Source organism: Asterias amurensis, chromosome 10 (assembly GCF_032118995.1).
Source record: "Asterias amurensis chromosome 10, ASM3211899v1".
In the NCBI taxonomy this organism is placed as follows: Eukaryota; Metazoa; Echinodermata; class Asteroidea; order Forcipulatida; family Asteriidae; genus Asterias; species Asterias amurensis.
This window is the reverse complement of record NC_092657.1, coordinates 21,993,348-22,011,026: the sequence shown is the minus strand read 5'-3', so window position 1 is coordinate 22,011,026 and position 17,679 is coordinate 21,993,348. Positions and strand designations below refer to the sequence as shown.

At 35.9% G+C, this 17,679-nt stretch overlaps 1 protein-coding gene and 3 long non-coding RNA genes across 21 annotated transcripts in view; all 4 read left to right on the top strand.

The window, feature by feature from the left end:
• Positions 1–17,679, top strand: part of LOC139943230 (uncharacterized) — an 82,128-nt gene that overhangs the window by 16,989 nt on the left and 47,460 nt on the right. The gene's annotated exons all lie outside the window — the stretch shown is intronic.
• On the top strand, positions 6,939–7,507 carry LOC139943239 (uncharacterized). The gene is made up of 3 exons (XR_011786786.1): positions 6,939–6,997; positions 7,281–7,337; positions 7,452–7,507. It is a non-coding gene; the product is annotated as an uncharacterized lncRNA (long non-coding RNA).
• Positions 11,617–12,335, top strand: LOC139943241 (uncharacterized). The gene is made up of 4 exons (XR_011786788.1): positions 11,617–11,657; positions 11,769–11,825; positions 12,110–12,166; positions 12,279–12,335. It is a non-coding gene; the product is annotated as an uncharacterized lncRNA (long non-coding RNA).
• On the top strand, positions 14,487–17,605 carry LOC139943240 (uncharacterized). Its single transcript, XR_011786787.1, has 3 exons — positions 14,487–14,545; positions 15,170–15,226; positions 17,550–17,605. It is a non-coding gene; the product is annotated as an uncharacterized lncRNA (long non-coding RNA).

The following is a 17,679-nucleotide window of genomic DNA, read 5'->3' as shown; positions in this document are numbered from 1 at the left end:
GTAGACAACCTTAAAACTAAATTCAACTGAAACTGAATAATTTTCCTCAGCATGATCCATCCAGTAGTTAGAACCAACAAACCCTTAAAATTTTAACTCTTTCCTGTCTTTAGAGCGATCCCATCAGCTTGACATTGACTCCTGTGTAACCCGCAAATCTACTTAAACAGGTAAGACAATCTTAAAGCTATATTCTACTGAAACTGAATAATTTTCCTCAGCATGATCCATCCAGTAGTTAGAACGAACTAAGCCTTAAAATTTGAACTCTTTCCTGTCTTTAGAGCGATCCCATCAGCTTGACATTGACTCCTGTGTAACCTGCAAATCTACTCAAACGGGTAGACAATCTTAAAATTAAATTCAACTGAAACTGAATAATTTTCCTCTGCATGATCCATCCAGTAGTTAGAACCACAAACCCTTAAAATTTAATCTCTTTCCTGTCTGTAGAGCGATCCCATCAGCTTGACTTGACTCCTGTGTAACCCGCAAATCTACTCAAACAGGTAAGACAATCTTAAAGCTATATTCAACTGAAACTGAATAATTTTCCTCAGCATAGTCCATCCAGTAGTTAGAACGAACAAAGCCTTAAAATTTTAACTCTTTCCTGTCTTTAGAGCGATCCCATCAGCTTGACATTGACTCCTGTGTAACCTGCAAATCTACTCAAACAGGTAAGACAATCTTAAAGCTATATTCAACTGAAACTGAATAATTTTCCTCAGCCTAATCCATCCAGTAGTTAGAACCAACAAAGCCTTAAAGGGACATACCGGCTCACCATTTACGTAATTTAGGGGTGTAGAATCATAAATAATGTTTTTATAGATGGTTGCTGTAAAAAAAAATCATCAAAATGTCACGTATTTAGCGAAAAATGATTTTAAAAAATCAAAGCGGCCATAACAAGCTTCCGTTACACGGACTCTATGATGGTGAATCTTACGTTAGATTTTTCACCATTATTTACATTTTGTAGCGATAATTGTAATACATGATCTTTTTCGTCAATTATTCGTAAATAATTTTGTAAAAAAAAAGATTTAAATTTGGTTATTTAGTTACTTTTAGACGGCTGAAAGTAAAACTAGCGCGGAAGGTCACGTGATTGATTGTACCACTTTTTGGTTAGAACAATCACGCGACCTGCATTTTTGTCTTAAAATGCTCAAAAACGGCTAAATTTGATGATTTTTTTTAAGGACTGTTCTTCATTCCTGGAAGACCGTTGAAGTCATAACTTAGTATAATTTGTAGCCCAAATAGCCCAAGTCGGCCGGTGTGTCCCTTTAAAATTTTAACTCTTTCCTGTCTGTAGAGCGATCCCATCAGCTTGACATTGACTCCTGTGTAACCCGCAAATCTACTTAAACAGGTAAGACAATCTTAAAGCTATATTCTACTGAAACTGAATAATTTTCCTCAGCATGATCCATCCAGTAGTTAGAACGAACAAAGCCTTAAAATTTTAACTCTTTCCTGTCTTTAGAGCGATCCCATCGGCTTGACATTGACTCCTGTGTAACCTGCAAATCTACTCAAACAGGTAAGACAATCTTAAAGCTATATTCAACTGAAACTGAATAATTTTCCTCAGCATAATACATCCAGTAAGTAGAACGAACAAAGCCTTAAAATTTTAACTATTTTTTGTCTTTAGAGCGATCCCATCAGCTTGACATTGACTCCTGTGTAACCTGCAAATCTACTTAAACAGGTAAGACAATCTTAAAGCTATCTTCTATCTTCTGAATTATTTTCCTCAGCATGATCCATCCAGTAGTTATAAATAAAAACCTTTAAAATTTAAATTATTTTCTGTCTTTAGAGCGATCGCATCAGCTTGACATTGACTCCTGTGTAACCAGCAAATCTACTCAAACAGGTAAGACAATCTTAAAGCTATATTCTACTGAAACTGAATTATTTTCCTTGGAATGATCCGCTGAGTACTTAGAACAAACAAACCCTGCAAATTTAAAACTATTTCCTGTCTTTTTGGCGATCCAATCAGCTCTACTTGACTCCTGTGTGACCCGCGAATCTACTAAAACGGGTAGACAACCTTTAAGCTATATTTTACTGAAACTGAATAATTTTCCTCAGCATGATCCATCCAGTAGTTAGAACGAACTAAGCCTTAAAATTTTAACTCTTTCCTGTCTTTAGAGCGATCCCATCAGCTTGACATTGACTCCTGTGTAACCTGCAAATCTACTCAAACGGGTAGACAATCGTAAAACTAAATTCAACTGAAACTGAATAATTTTCCTCTGCATGATCCATCCAGTAGCTAGAACCAACAAAGCCTTAAAATTTTAACTCTTTCCTGTCTTTAGAGCGATCCCATCAGCTTGACATTGACTCCTGTGTAACCCGCAAATCTACTTAAACAGGTAAGACAATCTTAAAGCTATATTCTACTGAATCTGAATAATTTTCCTCAGCATTATCCATCCAGTAGTTAGAACAAACAAAGCCTTAAAATTTTAACTCTTTCCTGTCTGTAGAGCGATCCCATCAGCTTGACATTGACTCCTGTGTAACCCGCAAATCTACTCAAACAGGTAAGACAATCTTAAAGCTATATTCTACTGAATCTGAATAATTTTCCTCAGCATTATCCATCCAGTAGTTAGAACCAACAAACCCTTAAAATTTAAACTCTTTCCTGTCTGTAGAGCGATCCCATCAGCTTGACATTGACTCCTGTGTAATCCGCAAATCTACTTAAACAGGTAAGACAATCTTAAAGCTATATTCTACTGAATCTGAATAATTTTCCTCAGCATTATCCATCCAGTAGTTAGAACGAACAAAGCCTTAAAATTTTAACTCTTTCCTGTCTTTAGAGCGATCCCATCGGCTTGACATTGACTCCTGTGTAACCTGCAAATCTACTCAAACAGGTAAGACAATCTTAAAGCTATATTCAACTGAAACTGAATAATTTTCCTCAGCATAATACATCCAGTAGTTAGAACGAACAAAGCCTTAAAATTTAAACTCTTTCCTGTCTGTAGAGCGATCCCATCAGCTTGACATTGACTCCTGTGTAACCCGCAAATCTACTTAAACAGGTAAGACAATCTTAAAGCTATCTTCTACTGAAACTGAATTATTTTCCTCAGCATGATCCATCCAGTAGTTATAAAAAAAAAACTTTAAAATTTTAATTTTTTTCTGTCTTTAGAGCGATCCCATCAGCTTGACATTGACTCCTGTGTAACCCGCAAATCTACTCAAACAGGTAAGACAATCTTAAAGCTATATTCTACTGAAACTGAATTATTTTCCTTGGAATGATCCGTTGAGTTCTTAAAACAAACAAACCCTGCAAATTTTAAACTATTTCCTGTCTTTTTGGCGATCCAATCAGCTCTACTTGACTCCTGTGTAACCCGCAAATCTACTCAAACGGGTAGACAACCTTAAAACTAAATTCAACTGAAACTGAATAATTTTCCTCAGCATGATCCATCCAGTAGTTAGAACGAACTAAGCCTTAAAATTTTAACTCTTTCCTGTCTTTAGAGCGATCCCATCAGCTTGACATTGACTCCTGTGTAACCTGCAAATCTACTCCAACAGGTAAGACAATCTTAAAGCTATATTCTACTGAAACTGAATTATTTTCCTTGGAATGATCCGCTGAGTACTTAGAACAAACAAACCCTGCAAATTTAAAACTATTTCCTGTCTTTTTGGCGATCCAATCAGCTCTACTTGACTCCTGTGTGACCAGCAAATCTACTAAAATGGGTAGACAACCTTTAAGCTATATTTCACTGAAACTGAATAATTTTCCTCGGCATGAACCATCCAGTAGTTTGAACAAACAAACCTTTAAAATTTAAACTCTTTCCTGTCTGTAGAGCGATCCCATCAGCTTGACATTGACTCCTGTGTAACCCGCAAATCTACTTAAACAGGTGAGACAATCTTAAAGCTATCTTCTACTGAAACAGAATTATTTTCCTCAGCATGATCCATCCAGTAGTTATAAAAAAAAAACTTTAAAATTTTAATTTTTTCTGTCTTTAGAGCGATCCCATCAGCTTGACATTGACTCCTGTGTAACCTGCAAATCTACTCCAACAGGTAAGACAATCTTAAAGCTATATTCTACTGAAACTGAATCATTTTCCTTGGAATGATCCGTTGAGTTCTTAAAACAAACCCTGCAAATTTTAAACTATTTCCTGTCTTTTTGGCGATCCAATCAGCTCTACTTGACTCCTGTGTAACCCGCAAATCTACTCAAACGGGTAGACAATCTTAAAACTAAATTCAACTGAAACTGAATAATTTTCCTCAGCATGATCCATCCAGTAGTTAGAACGAACTAAGCCTTAAAATTTTAACTCTTTCCTGTCTTTAGAGCGATCCCATCAGCTTGACATTGACTCCTGTGTAACCTGCAAATCTACTCAAACGGGTAGACAATCTTAAAACTAAATTCAACTGAAACTGAATAACTTTCCTCTGCATGATCCATCCAGTAGTTAGAACCAACAAACCCTTAAAATTTAAACTCTTTCCTGTCTGTAGAGCGATCCCATCAGCTTGACTTGACTCCTGTGTAACCCGCAAATCTACTCAAACAGGTAAGACAATCTTAAAGCTATCTTCTACTGAAACTGAATTATTTTCCTCAGCATGATCCATCCAGTAGTTATAAAAAAAAAACTTTAAAATTTTAATTTTTTTCTGTCTTTAGAGCGATCCCATCAGCTTGACTTGACTCCTGTGTAACCCGCAAATCTACTTAAACAGGTAAGACAATCTTAAAGCTATATTCGACTGAAACTGAACAATTTTCTTAGTAGCATGATCCATCAAGTAGTTAGAACAAACAAACCTTTAAAATTTAAACTTTTTCCTGTCTTTAGAGCGATCCCATCAGCTTGACATTGACTCCTGTGTAACCCGCAAATCTACTTAAACAGGTAAGACAATCTTAAAGCTATATTCTACTGAAATTGAACAATTTTCCTCAGCATGACCCATCCAGTAGTTAAAACCAACAAACCCTTAAAATTTAAACTCTTTCCTGTCTTTAGAGCGATCCCATCAGCTTGACATTGACTCCTGTGTAACCTGCAAATCTACTCAAACAGGTAAGACAATCTTAAGGCTATATTCAACTGAAACTTGATAATTTTCCTCAGTATAATCCATCCAGTAGTTGGAACAACAAAGCCTTCAAGTTTAAACTCTTTCCTGTCTTTAGAGCGATCCCATCAGCTTGACATTGACTCCTGTGTAACCCGCAAATCTACTTAAACAGGTAAGACAATCTTAAAGCTGTCTTCTACTGAAACTGAATTATTTTCCTCAGCATGATCCATCCAGTAGTTATAAAAAAAAAACTTTAAAATTTTAATTATTTTCTGTCTTTAGAGCGATCCCATCAGCTTGACATTGACTCCTGTGTAACCAGCAAATCTACTCAAACAGGTAAGACAATCTTAAAGCTATATTCTACTGAAACTGAATTATTTTCCTTGGAATGATCCGTTGAGTTCTTAGAACAAACAAACCCTGCAAATTTTAAACTATTTCCTGTCTTTTCGGCGATCCAATCAGCTCTACTTGACTCCTGTGTAACCCGCAAATCTACTCAAACGGGTAAACAACCTTCAAACTAAATTCAACTGAAACTGAATAATTTTCCTCAGCATGATCCATCCAGTAATTAGAACCAACCAACCCTTAAAATGTAAACTCTTTCCTGTCTGTAGAGCGATCCCATCAGCTTGACATTGACTCCTGTGTAACCCGCAAATCTACTTAAACAGGTAAGACAATCTTAAAGCTGTCTTCTACTGAAACTGAATTATTTTCCTCAGCATGATCCATCCAGTAGTTATAAAAAAAAAAACTTTAAAATTTTAATTATTTTCTGTCTTTAGAGCGATCCCATCAGCTTGACATTGACTCCTGTGTAACCAGCAAATCTACTCAAACAGGTAAGACAATCTTAAAGGTATATTCTACTGAAACTGAATTATTTTCCTTGGAATGATCCGTTGAGTTTTAGAACAAACAAACCCTGCAAATTTTAAACTATTTCCTGTCTTTTTGGCGATCCAATCAGCTCTACTTGACTCCTGTGTAACCCGCAAATCTACTTAAACGGGTAGACAACCTTAAAACTAAATTCAACTGAAACTGAATAATTTTCCTCAGCATGATCCATCCAGTAGTTAGAACCAACAAACCCTTAAAATTTTAACTCTTTCCTGTCTTTAGAGCGATCCCATCAGCTTGACATTGACTCCTGTGTAACCTGCAAATCTACTCCAACAGGTAAGACAATCTTATAGCTATATTCAACTGATACTGAACAATTTTCTTCGGCATATCCATCCAGTAGTTAAAACAAAAAAACCTTTAAAGTGTAAACTATTTTCTGTCTTTAGAGCGATCCCATCAGCTTGACTTGACTCCTGTGTAACCAGCAAATCTACTTAAACAGGTAAGAGAATCTTAAAGCTATATTCAACTGAAACTGAATAATTTTCCTCAGCATAATACATCCAGTAGTTAGAACGAACGAAGCCTTAAAATTTTAACTCTTTCCTGTCTTTAGAGCGATCCCATCAGCTTGACATTGACTCCTGTGTAACCTGCAAATCTACTCAAACGGGTAGACAATCTTAAAATTAAATTCAACTGAAACTGAATAATTTTCCTCAGCATAATCCATCCAGTAGTTAGAACGAACAAAGCCTTAAAATTTTAACTCTTTCCTGTCTTTAGAGCGATCCCAACAGCTTGACATGGACTCCTGTGTAACCTGCAAATCTACTTAAACAGGTAAGACAATCTTAAAGCTGTCTTCTACTGAAACTGAATTATTTTCCTCAGCATGATCCATCCAGTAGTTATAAAAAAAAACTTTAAAATTTTAATTATTTTCTGTCTTTAGAGCGATCCCATCAGCTTGACATTGACTCCTGTGTAACCTGCAAATCTACTCAAACTGGTAAGACAATCTTAAAGCTATATTCTACTGAAACTGAATTATTTTCCTTGGAATGATCCATTGAGTACTTAGAACAAACAAACCCTGCAATTTTAAACTATTTCCTGTCTTTTTGGCGATCCAATCAGCTCTACTTGACTCCTGTGTGACCCGCAAATCTACTCAAACGGGTAGACAACCTTTAAGCTAAATTCAACTGAAACTGAATAATTTTCCTCAGCATGATCCATCCAGTAGTTAGAACGAACAAAGCCTCAAAATTTAAACTATTTCCTTTCTTTAGAGCGATCCCATCAGCTTGACATTGACTCCTGTTTAACCTGCAAATCTACTTAAACAGGTAAGACAATCTTAAAGCTATCTTCTACTGAAATTGAATAATTTTCCTCAGCATGATCCATCCAGTAGTTATAACAAAAAAAACTTTAAAATTTAAACTCTTTCCTGTCTGTAGAGCGATCCCATCAGCTTTACTTGACTCCTGTGTAACCCGCAAATCTACTCAAACAGGTAAGACATTCTTAAAGCTATATTCTACTGAAACTGATTTATTTTCCTTGGAATGATCCATTGAGTACTTAGAACGAACAAACCCTGCAAATTTTAAACTATTTCCTGTCTTTTTGGCGATCCAATCAGCTCTACTTGACTGCTGTTTGACCCGCAAATCTACTCAAACGGGTAGACAACCTTAAAACTAAATTCAACTGAAACTGAATCATTTTCCTCAGCATGATCCATCCAGTAGTTAGAACCAACAAAGCCTTAAAATTTAAACTCTTTCCTGTCTATAGAGCGATCCCATCAGCTTGACATTGACTCCTGTGTAACCCGCAAATCTACTTAAACATGTAAGACAATCTTAAAGCTATCTTCTACTGAAACTGAATTATTTTCCTCAGCATGATCCATCCAGTAGTTATAAAAAAAAAACTTTAAAATTTTAATTATTTTCTGTCTTTAGAGCGATCCCATCAGCTTGACATTGACTCCTGTGTAACCAGCAAATCTACTCAAACAGGTAAGACAATCTTAAAGCTGGATTCTACTGAAACTGAATTATTTTCCTTGGAATGATCCGTTGAGTTCTTAGAACAAACAAACCCTGCAAATTTTAAACTATTTCCTGTCTTTTTGGCGATCCAATCAGCTCTACTTGACTCCTGTGTAACCCGCAAATCTACTCAAACGGGTAGACAACCTTAAAACTAAATTCAACTGAAACTGAATCATTTTCCTCAGCGTGATCCATCCAGTAATTAGAACCAACAAACCCTTAAAATTTAAACTCTTTCCTGTCTGTAGAGCGATCCCATCAGCTTGACATTGACTCCTGTGTAACCCGCAAATCTACTTAAACAGGTAAGATAATCTTAAAGCTGTCTTCTACTGAAACTGAATTATTTTCCTCAGCATGATCCATCCAGTAGTTATAAAAAAAAACTTTAAAATTTTAATTATTTTCTGTCTTTAGAGCGATCCCATCAGCTTGACATTGACTCCTGTGTAACCTGCAAATCTACTCAAACTGGTAAGACAATCTTAAAGCTATATTCTACTGAAACTGAATTATTTTCCTTGGAATGATCCATTGAGTACTTAGAACAAACAAACCCTGCAATTTTAAACTATTTCCTGTCTTTTTGGCGATCCAATCAGCTCTACTTGACTCCTGTTTGACCCGCAAATCTACTCAAACGGGTAGACAACCTTTAAGCTAAATTCAACTGAAACTGAATAATTTTCCTCAGCATGATCCATCCAGTAGTTAGAACGAACAAAGCCTCAAAATTTAAACTATTTCCTTTCTTTAGAGCGATCCCATCAGCTTGACATTGACTCCTGTTTAACCTGCAAATCTACTTAAACAGGTAAGACAATCTTAAAGCTATCTTCTACTGAAATTGAATAATTTTCCTCAGCATGATCCATCCAGTAGTTATAACAAAAAAAACTTTAAAATTTAAACTCTTTCCTGTCTGTAGAGCGATCCCATCAGCTTTACTTGACTCCTGTGTAACCCGCAAATCTACTCAAACAGGTAAGACAATCTTAAAGCTATATTCTACTGAAACTGATTTATTTTCCTTGGAATGATCCATTGAGTACTTAGAACGAACAAACCCTGCAAATTTTTAACTATTTCCTGTCTTTTTGGCGATCCAATCAGCTCTACTTGACTGCTGTTTGACCCGCAAATCTTCTCAAACGGGTAGACAACCTTAAAACTAAATTCAACTGAAACTGAATCCTTTTCCTCAGCATGATCCATCCAGTAGTTAGAACCAACAAAGCCTTAAAATTTAAACTCTTTCCTGTCTGTAGAGCGATCCCATCAGCTTGACATTGACTCCTGTGTAACCCGCAAATCTACTTAAACAGGTAAGACAATCTTAAAGCTGTCTTCTACTGAAACTGAATTATTTTCCTCAGCATGATCCATCCAGTAGTTATAAAAAAAAACTTTAAAATTTTAATTATTTTCTGTCTTTAGAGCGATCCCATCAGCTTGACATTGACTCCTGTGTAACCAGCAAATCTACTCAAACAGGTAAGACAATCTTAAAGCTATATTCTACTGAAACTGAATTATTTTCCTTGGAATGATCCGTTGAGTTCTTAGAACAAACAAACCCTGCAAATTTTAAACTATTTCCTGTCTTTTTGGCGATCCAATCAGCTCTACTTGACTCCTGTGTAACCCGCAAATCTACTCAAACGGGTAGACAACCTTAAAACTAAATTCAACTGAAACTGAATAATTTTCCTCAGCATGATCCATCCAGTAGTTAGAACCAATAAACCCTTAAAATTTAAACTCTTTCCTGTCTGTAGAGCGATCCCATAAGCTTGACATTGACTCCTGTGTAACCCGCAAATCTACTTAAAGGAACACGTTGCCTTGGATCGGACGAGTTGGTCAAAACAAAAGCGTTTGTAACCGTTTTTTATAAAATGCATATGGTTGGAAAGATGTTTTAAAAGTAGAATACAATGATCCACACAAGTTTGCCTCGAAATTGCGTGGTTTTCCTTCTACTGTGCGAACTAACATGGTCGGCCATTTATGGGAGTCAAAATTTTGACCCCCATAAATGGCCGACGTGTTAGTCGACGAGGTACAAGGAAAACCACGCAATTTCGAGGCATGTTTGTGTGGATCATTGTATTCTACTTTTACAACATCTTTCTACCCATATGCATTTTATAAAAAACGGTTACAAACGCTTTTCAAAGACCAACTCGACCGATCCAAGGCAACGTGTTCCTTTAAACAGGTAAGACAATCTTAAAGCTATATTCTACTGAAACTGAATAATTTTCCTCAGCATGATCCATCCAGTAGTTAGAACGAACTAAGCCTTAAAATTTGAACTCTTTCCTGTCTTTAGAGCGATCCCATCAGCTTGACATTGACTCCTGTGTTCCCTGCAAATCTACTCAAACGGGTAGACAATCTTAAAATTAAATTCAACTGAAACTGAATAATTTTCCTCTGCATGATCCATCCAGTAGTTAGAACCACATACCCTTCAAATTTAATCTCTTTCCTGTCTGTAGAGCGATCCCATCAGCTTGACATTGACTCCTGTGTAACCCGCAAATCTACTCAAACAGGTAAGACAATCTTAAAGCTATATTCAACTGAAACTGAATAATTTTCCTCAGCATAATCCATCCAGTAGTTAGAACGAACAAAGCCTTAAAATTTCAACTCTTTCCTGTCTTTAGAGCGATCCCATCAGCTTGACATTGACTCCTGTGTAACCTGCAAATCTACTCAAACAGGTAAGACAATCTTAAAGCTATATTCAACTGAAACTGAATAATTTTCCTCAGCATAATCCATCCAGTAGTTAGAACCAACAAAGCCTTAAAGGGACATACCGGCTCACCATTTACTCAATTTAGGGGTGTAGAATCATAAATAATGTTTTTATATATGGTTGCTGTAAAAAAAATCATCAAAATGTCACGTATTTAGCGAAAAATGATTTTAAAAAATCAAAGCGGCCATAACAAGCTTCCGTTACACGGACTCTATGATGGTGTATCTTACGTTAGATTTTTCACCATTATTTACATTTTGTAGCGATAATTGTAATACATGATCTTTTTCGTCAATTATTCGTAAATAATTTTGTAAAAAAAAAGATTTAAATTTGGTTATTTAGTTACTTTTAGACGGCTGAAAGTAAAACTAGCCCGGAAGGTCACGTGATTGTTTGTACCACTTTTTGGTTAGAACAATCGAGCGACCTGCATTTTTTGTCTTAAAATGCTCAAAAACGGCTAAATTTGATGATTTTTTTTAAGGACTGTTCTTCATTCCTGGAAGACCGTTGAAGTCATATCTTAGTATATTTTGTAGCCCAAATAGCCCAATTCGGCCGGTGTGTCCCTTTAAAATTTGAACTCTTTCCTGTCTTTAGAGCGATCCCATCAGCTTGACATTGACTCCTGTGTAACCTGCAAATCTACTCAAACAGGTAAGACAATCTTAAAGCTATATTCAACTGAAACTTAACAATTTTCTTCGGCATATCCATCCAGTAGTTATAACAAAAAAACCTTTAAAATTTAAACTATTTTTTGTCTTTAGAGCGATCCCATCAGCTTGACATGGACTCCTGTGTAACCTGCAAATCTACTTAAACAGGTAAGACAATCTTAAAGCTATCTTCTATCTTCTGAATTATTTTCCTCAGCATGATCCATCCAGTAGTTATAAATAAAAACCTTTAAAATTTAAATTATTTTCTGTCTTTAGAGCGATCCCATCAGCTTGACATTGACTCCTGTGTAACCAGCAAATCTACTCAAACAGGTAAGACAATCTTAAAGCTATATTCTACTGAAACTGAATTATTTTCTTTGGAATGATCCGTTGAGTTCTTAGAACAAACAAACCCTGCAAATTTTAAACTATTTCCTGTCTTTTTGGCGATCCAATCAGCTCTACTTGACTCCTGTGTAACCCGCAAATCTACTCAAACGGGTAAACAACCTTAACACTAAATTCAACTGAAACTGAATCATTTTCCTCAGCATGATCCATCCAGTAATTAGAACCAACAAACCCTTGAAATTTAAACTCTTTCCTGTCTGTAGAGCAAACCCATCAGCTTGACATTGACTCCTGTGTAACCCGCAAATCTACTTAAACAGGTAAGACAATCTTAAAGCTGTCTTCTACTGAAACTGAATTATTTTCCTCAGCATGATCCATCCAGTAGTTATAAAAAAAAACTTTAAAATTTTAATTATTTTCTGTCTGTAGAGCGATCCCATCAGCTTGACATTGACTCCTGTGTAACCATCAAATCTACTCAAACAGGTAAGACAATCTTAAAGCTATATTCTACTGAAACTGAATTATTTTCCTTGGAATGATCCGTTGAGTTTTAGAACAAACAAACCCTGCAAATTTTAAACTATTTCTTGTCTTTTTGGCGATCCAATCAGCTCTACTTGACTCCTGTGTAACCTGCAAATCTACTTAAACGGGTAAACAACCTTAAAACTAAATTCAACTGAAACTGAATAATTTTCCTCAGCATGATCCATCCAGTAGTTAGAACCAACAAACCCTTAAAATTTTAACTCTTTCCTGTCTTTAGAGCGATCCCATCAGCTTGACATTGACTCCTGTGTAACCCGCAAATCTACTTAAACAGGTAAGACAATCTTAAAGCTATATTCTACTGACACTGAATAATTTTCCTCAGCATGATCCATCCAGTAGTTAGAACGAACTAAGCCTTAAAAATTGAACTCTTTCCTGTCTTTAGAGCGATCCCATCAGCTTGACATTGACTCCTGTGTAACCTGCAAATCTACTCAAACGGGTAGACAATCTTAAAATTAAATTCAACTGAAACTGAATAATTTTCCTCAGCATAATCCATCCAGTAGTTAGAACGAACAAAGCCTTAAAATTTTAACTCTTTCCTGTCTTTAGAGCGATCCCAACAGCTTGACATGGACTCCTGTGTAACCTGCAAATCTACTTAAACAGGTAAGACAATCTTAAAGCTATCTTCTATCTTCTGAATTATTTTCCTCAGCATGATCCATCCAGTAGTTATAAATAAAAACCTTTAAAATTTAAATTATTTTCTGTCTTTAGAGCGATCGCATCAGCTTGACATTGACTCCTGTGTAACCAGCAAATCTACTCAAACAGGTAAGACAATCTTAAAGCTATATTCTACTGAAACTGAATTATTTTCCTTGGAATGATCCGTTGAGTTCTTAGAACAAACAAACCCTGCAAATTTTAAACTATTTCCTGTCTTTTTGGCGATCCAATCAGCTCTACTTGACTCCTGTGTAACCCGCAAATCTACTCAAACGGGTAAACAACCTTAAAACTAAATTCAACTGAAACTGAATCATTTTCCTCAGCATGATCCATCCAGTAATTAGAACCAACAAACCCTTAAAATGTAAACTCTTTCCTGTCTGTAGAGCGATCCCATCAGCTTGACATTGACTCCTGTGTAACCCGCAAATCTACTTAAACAGGTAAGACAATCTTAAAGCTATATTCTACTGACACTGAATAATTTTCCTCAGCATGATCCATCCAGTAGTTAGAACGAACTAAGCCTTAAAAATTGAACTCTTTCCTGTCTTTAGAGCGATCCCATCAGCTTGACATTGACTCCTGTGTAACCTGCAAATCTACTCAAACGGGTAGACAATCTTAAAATTAAATTCAACTGAAACTGAATAATTTTCCTCAGCATAATCCATCCAGTAGTTAGAACGAACAAAGCCTTAAAATTTTAACTCTTTCCTGTCTTTAGAGCGATCCCAACAGCTTGACATGGACTCCTGTGTAACCTGCAAATCTACTTAAACAGGTAAGACAATCTTAAAGCTATCTTCTATCTTCTGAATTATTTTCCTCAGCATGATCCATCCAGTAGTTATAAATAAAAACCTTTAAAATTTAAATTATTTTCTGTCTTTAGAGCGATCGCATCAGCTTGACATTGACTCCTGTGTAACCAGCAAATCTACTCAAACAGGTAAGACAATCTTAAAGCTATATTCTACTGAAACTGAATTATTTTCCTTGGAATGATCCGTTGAGTTCTTAGAACAAACAAACCCTGCAAATTTTAAACTATTTCCTGTCTTTTTGGCGATCCAATCAGCTCTACTTGACTCCTGTGTAACCCGCAAATCTACTCAAACGGGTAAACAACCTTAAAACTAAATTCAACTGAAACTGAATCATTTTCCTCAGCATGATCCATCCAGTAATTAGAACCAACAAACCCTTAAAATGTAAACTCTTTCCTGTCTGTAGAGCGATCCCATCAGCTTGACATTGACTCCTGTGTAACCCGCAAATCTACTTAAACAGGTAAGACAATCTTAAAGCTGTCTTCTACTGAAACTGAATTATTTTCCTCAGCATGATCCATCCAGTAGTTATAAAAAAAAAACTTTAAAATTTTAATTATTTTCTGTCTTTAGAGCGATCCCATCAGCTTGACATTGACTCCTGTGTAACCATCAAATCTACTCAAACAGGTAAGACAATCTTAAAGCTATATTCTACTGAAACTGAATTATTTTCCTTGGAATGATCCGTTGAGTTTTAGAACAAACAAACCCTGCAAATTTTAAACTATTTCCTGTCTTTTTGGCGATCCAATCGGCTCTACTTGACTCCTGTGTAACCCGCAAATCTACTTAAACGGGTAGACAACCTTAAAACTAAATTCAACTGAAACTGAATAATTTTCCTCAGCATGATCCATCCAGTAGTTAGAACCAACAAACCCTTAAAATTTTAACTCTTTCCTGTCTTTAGAGCGATCCCATCAGCTTGACATTGACTCCTGTGTAACCCGCAAATCTACTTAAACAGGTAAGACAATCTTAAAGCTATATTCTACTGAAACTGAATAATTTTCCTCAGCATGATCCATCCAGTAGTTAGAACGAACTAAGCCTTAAAATTTGAACTCTTTCCTGTCTTTAGAGCGATCCCATCAGCTTGACATTTACTCCTGTGTAACCTGCAAATCTACTCAAACGGGTAGACAATCTTAAAGCTATATTCAACTGAAACTGAATAATTTTCCTCAGCATAATCCATCCAGTAGTTAGAACGAACAAAGCCTTAAAATTTTAACTCTTTCCTGTCTTTAGAGCGATCCCATAAGCTTGACATTGACTCCTGTGTAACCCGCAAATCTACTTAAACAGGTAAGACAATCTTAAAGCTGTCTTCTACTGAAACTGAATTATTTTCCTCAGCATGATCCATCCAGTAGTTATAAAAAAAAAACTTTAAAATTTTAATTATTTTCTGTCTTTAGAGCGATCCCATCAGCTTGACATTGACTCCTGTGTAACCAGCAAATCTACTCAAACAGGTAAGACAATCTTAAAGCTATATTCTACTGAAACTGAACTATTTTCCTTGAAATGATCCGTTGAGTTTTAGAACAAACAAACCCTGCAAATTTTAAACTATTTCCTGTCTTTTTGGCGATCCAATCAGCTCTACTTGACTCCTGTGTGACCCGCAAATCTACTCAAACGGGTAGACAACCTTAAAACTAAATTCAACTGAAACTGAATCATTTTCCTCAGCATGATCCATCCAGTAATTAGAACCAACAAACCCTTAAAATGTAAACTCTTTCCTGTCTGTAGAGCGATCCCATCAGCTTGACATTGACTCCTGTGTAACCCGGAAATCTACTTAAACAGGTAAGACAATCTTAAAGCTGTCTTCTACTGAAACTGAATTATTTTCCTCAGCATGATCCATCCAGTAGTTATAAAAAAAAAACTTTAAAATTTTAATTATTTTCTGTCTTTAGAGCGATCCCATCAGCTTGACATTGACTCCTGTGTAACCATCAAATCTACTCAAACAGGTAAGACAATCTTAAAGCTATATTCTACTGAAACTGAATTATTTTCCTTGGAATGATCCGTTGAGTTTTAAAACAAACAAACCCTGCAAATTTTAAACTATTTCCTGTCTTTTTGGCGATCCAATCAGCTCTACTTGACTCCTGTGTAACCCACAAATCTACTTAAACGGGTAGACAACCTTAAAACTAAATTCAACTGAAACTGAATAATTTTCCTCAGCATGATCCATCCAGTAGTTAGAACCAACAAACCCTTAAAATTTTAACTCTTTCCTGTCTTTAGAGCGATCCCATCAGCTTGACATTGACTCCTGTGTAACCCGCAAATCTACTTAAACAGGTAAAACAATCTTAAAGCTATATTCTACTGAAACTGAATAATTTTCCTCAGCATGATCCATCCAGTAGTTAGAACGAACTAAGCCTTAAAATTTGAACTCTTTCCTGTCTTTAGAGCGATCCCATCAGCTTGACATTGACTCCTGTGTAACCTGCAAATCTACTCAAACGGGTAGACAATCTTAAAATTAAATTCAACTGAAACTGAATAATTTTCCTCTGCATGATCCATCCAGTAGTTAGAACCACAAACCCTTAAAATATAATCTCTTTCCTGTCTGTAGAGCGATCCCATCAGCTTGACTTGACTCCTGTGTAACCCGCAAATCTACTCAAACAGGTAAGACAATCTTAAAGCTATATTCAACTGAAACTGAATAATTTTCCTCAGCATAATCCATCCAGTAGTTAGAACGAACAAAGCCTTAAAATTTTAACTCTTTCCTGTCTTTAGAGCGATCCCATAAACTTGACATTGACTCCTGTGTAACCCGCAAATCTACTTAAACAGGTAAGACAATCTTAAAGCTGTCTTCTACTGAAACTGAATAATTTTCCTCAGCATGATCCATCCAGTAGTTAGAACGAACTAAGCCTTAAAAATTGAACTCTTTCCTGTCTTTAGAGCGATCCCATCAGCTTGACATTGACTCCTGTGTAACCTGCAAATCTACTCAAACGGGTAGACAATCTTAAAATTAAATTCAACTGAAACTGAATAATTTTCCTCAGCATAATCCATCCAGTAGTTAGAGCGAACAAAGCCTTAAAATTTTAACTCTTTCCTGTCTTTAGAGCGATCCCATCAGCTTGACATGGACTCCTGTGTAACCTGCAAATCTACTTAAACAGGTAAGACAATCTTAAAGCTATCTTCTATCTTCTGAATTATTTTCCTCAGCATGATCCATCCAGTAGTTATAAATAAAAACCTTTAAAATTTAAATTATTTTCTGTCTTTAGAGCGATCACATCAGCTTGACATTGACTCCTGTGTAACCAGCAAATCTACTCAAACAGGTAAGACAATCTTAAAGCTATATTCTACTGAAACTGAATTATTTTCCTTGGAATGATCCGTTGAGTTCTTAGAACAAACAAACCCTGCAAATTTTAAACTATTTCCTGTCTTTTTGACGATCCAATCAGCTCTACTTGACTCCTGTGTAACCCGCAAATCTACTCAAACGGGTAAACAACCTTAAAACTAAATTCAACTGAAACTGAATAATTTTCCTCAGCATGATCCATCCAGTAGTTAGAACCAACAAACCCTTAAAATTTTAACTCTTTCCTGTCTTTAGAGCGATCCCATCGGCTTGACATTGACTCCTGTGTAACCTGCAAATCTACTCAAACAGGTAAGAGAATCTTAAAGCTATATTCAACTGAAACTGAATAATTTTCCTCAGCATAATACATCCAGTAGTTAGA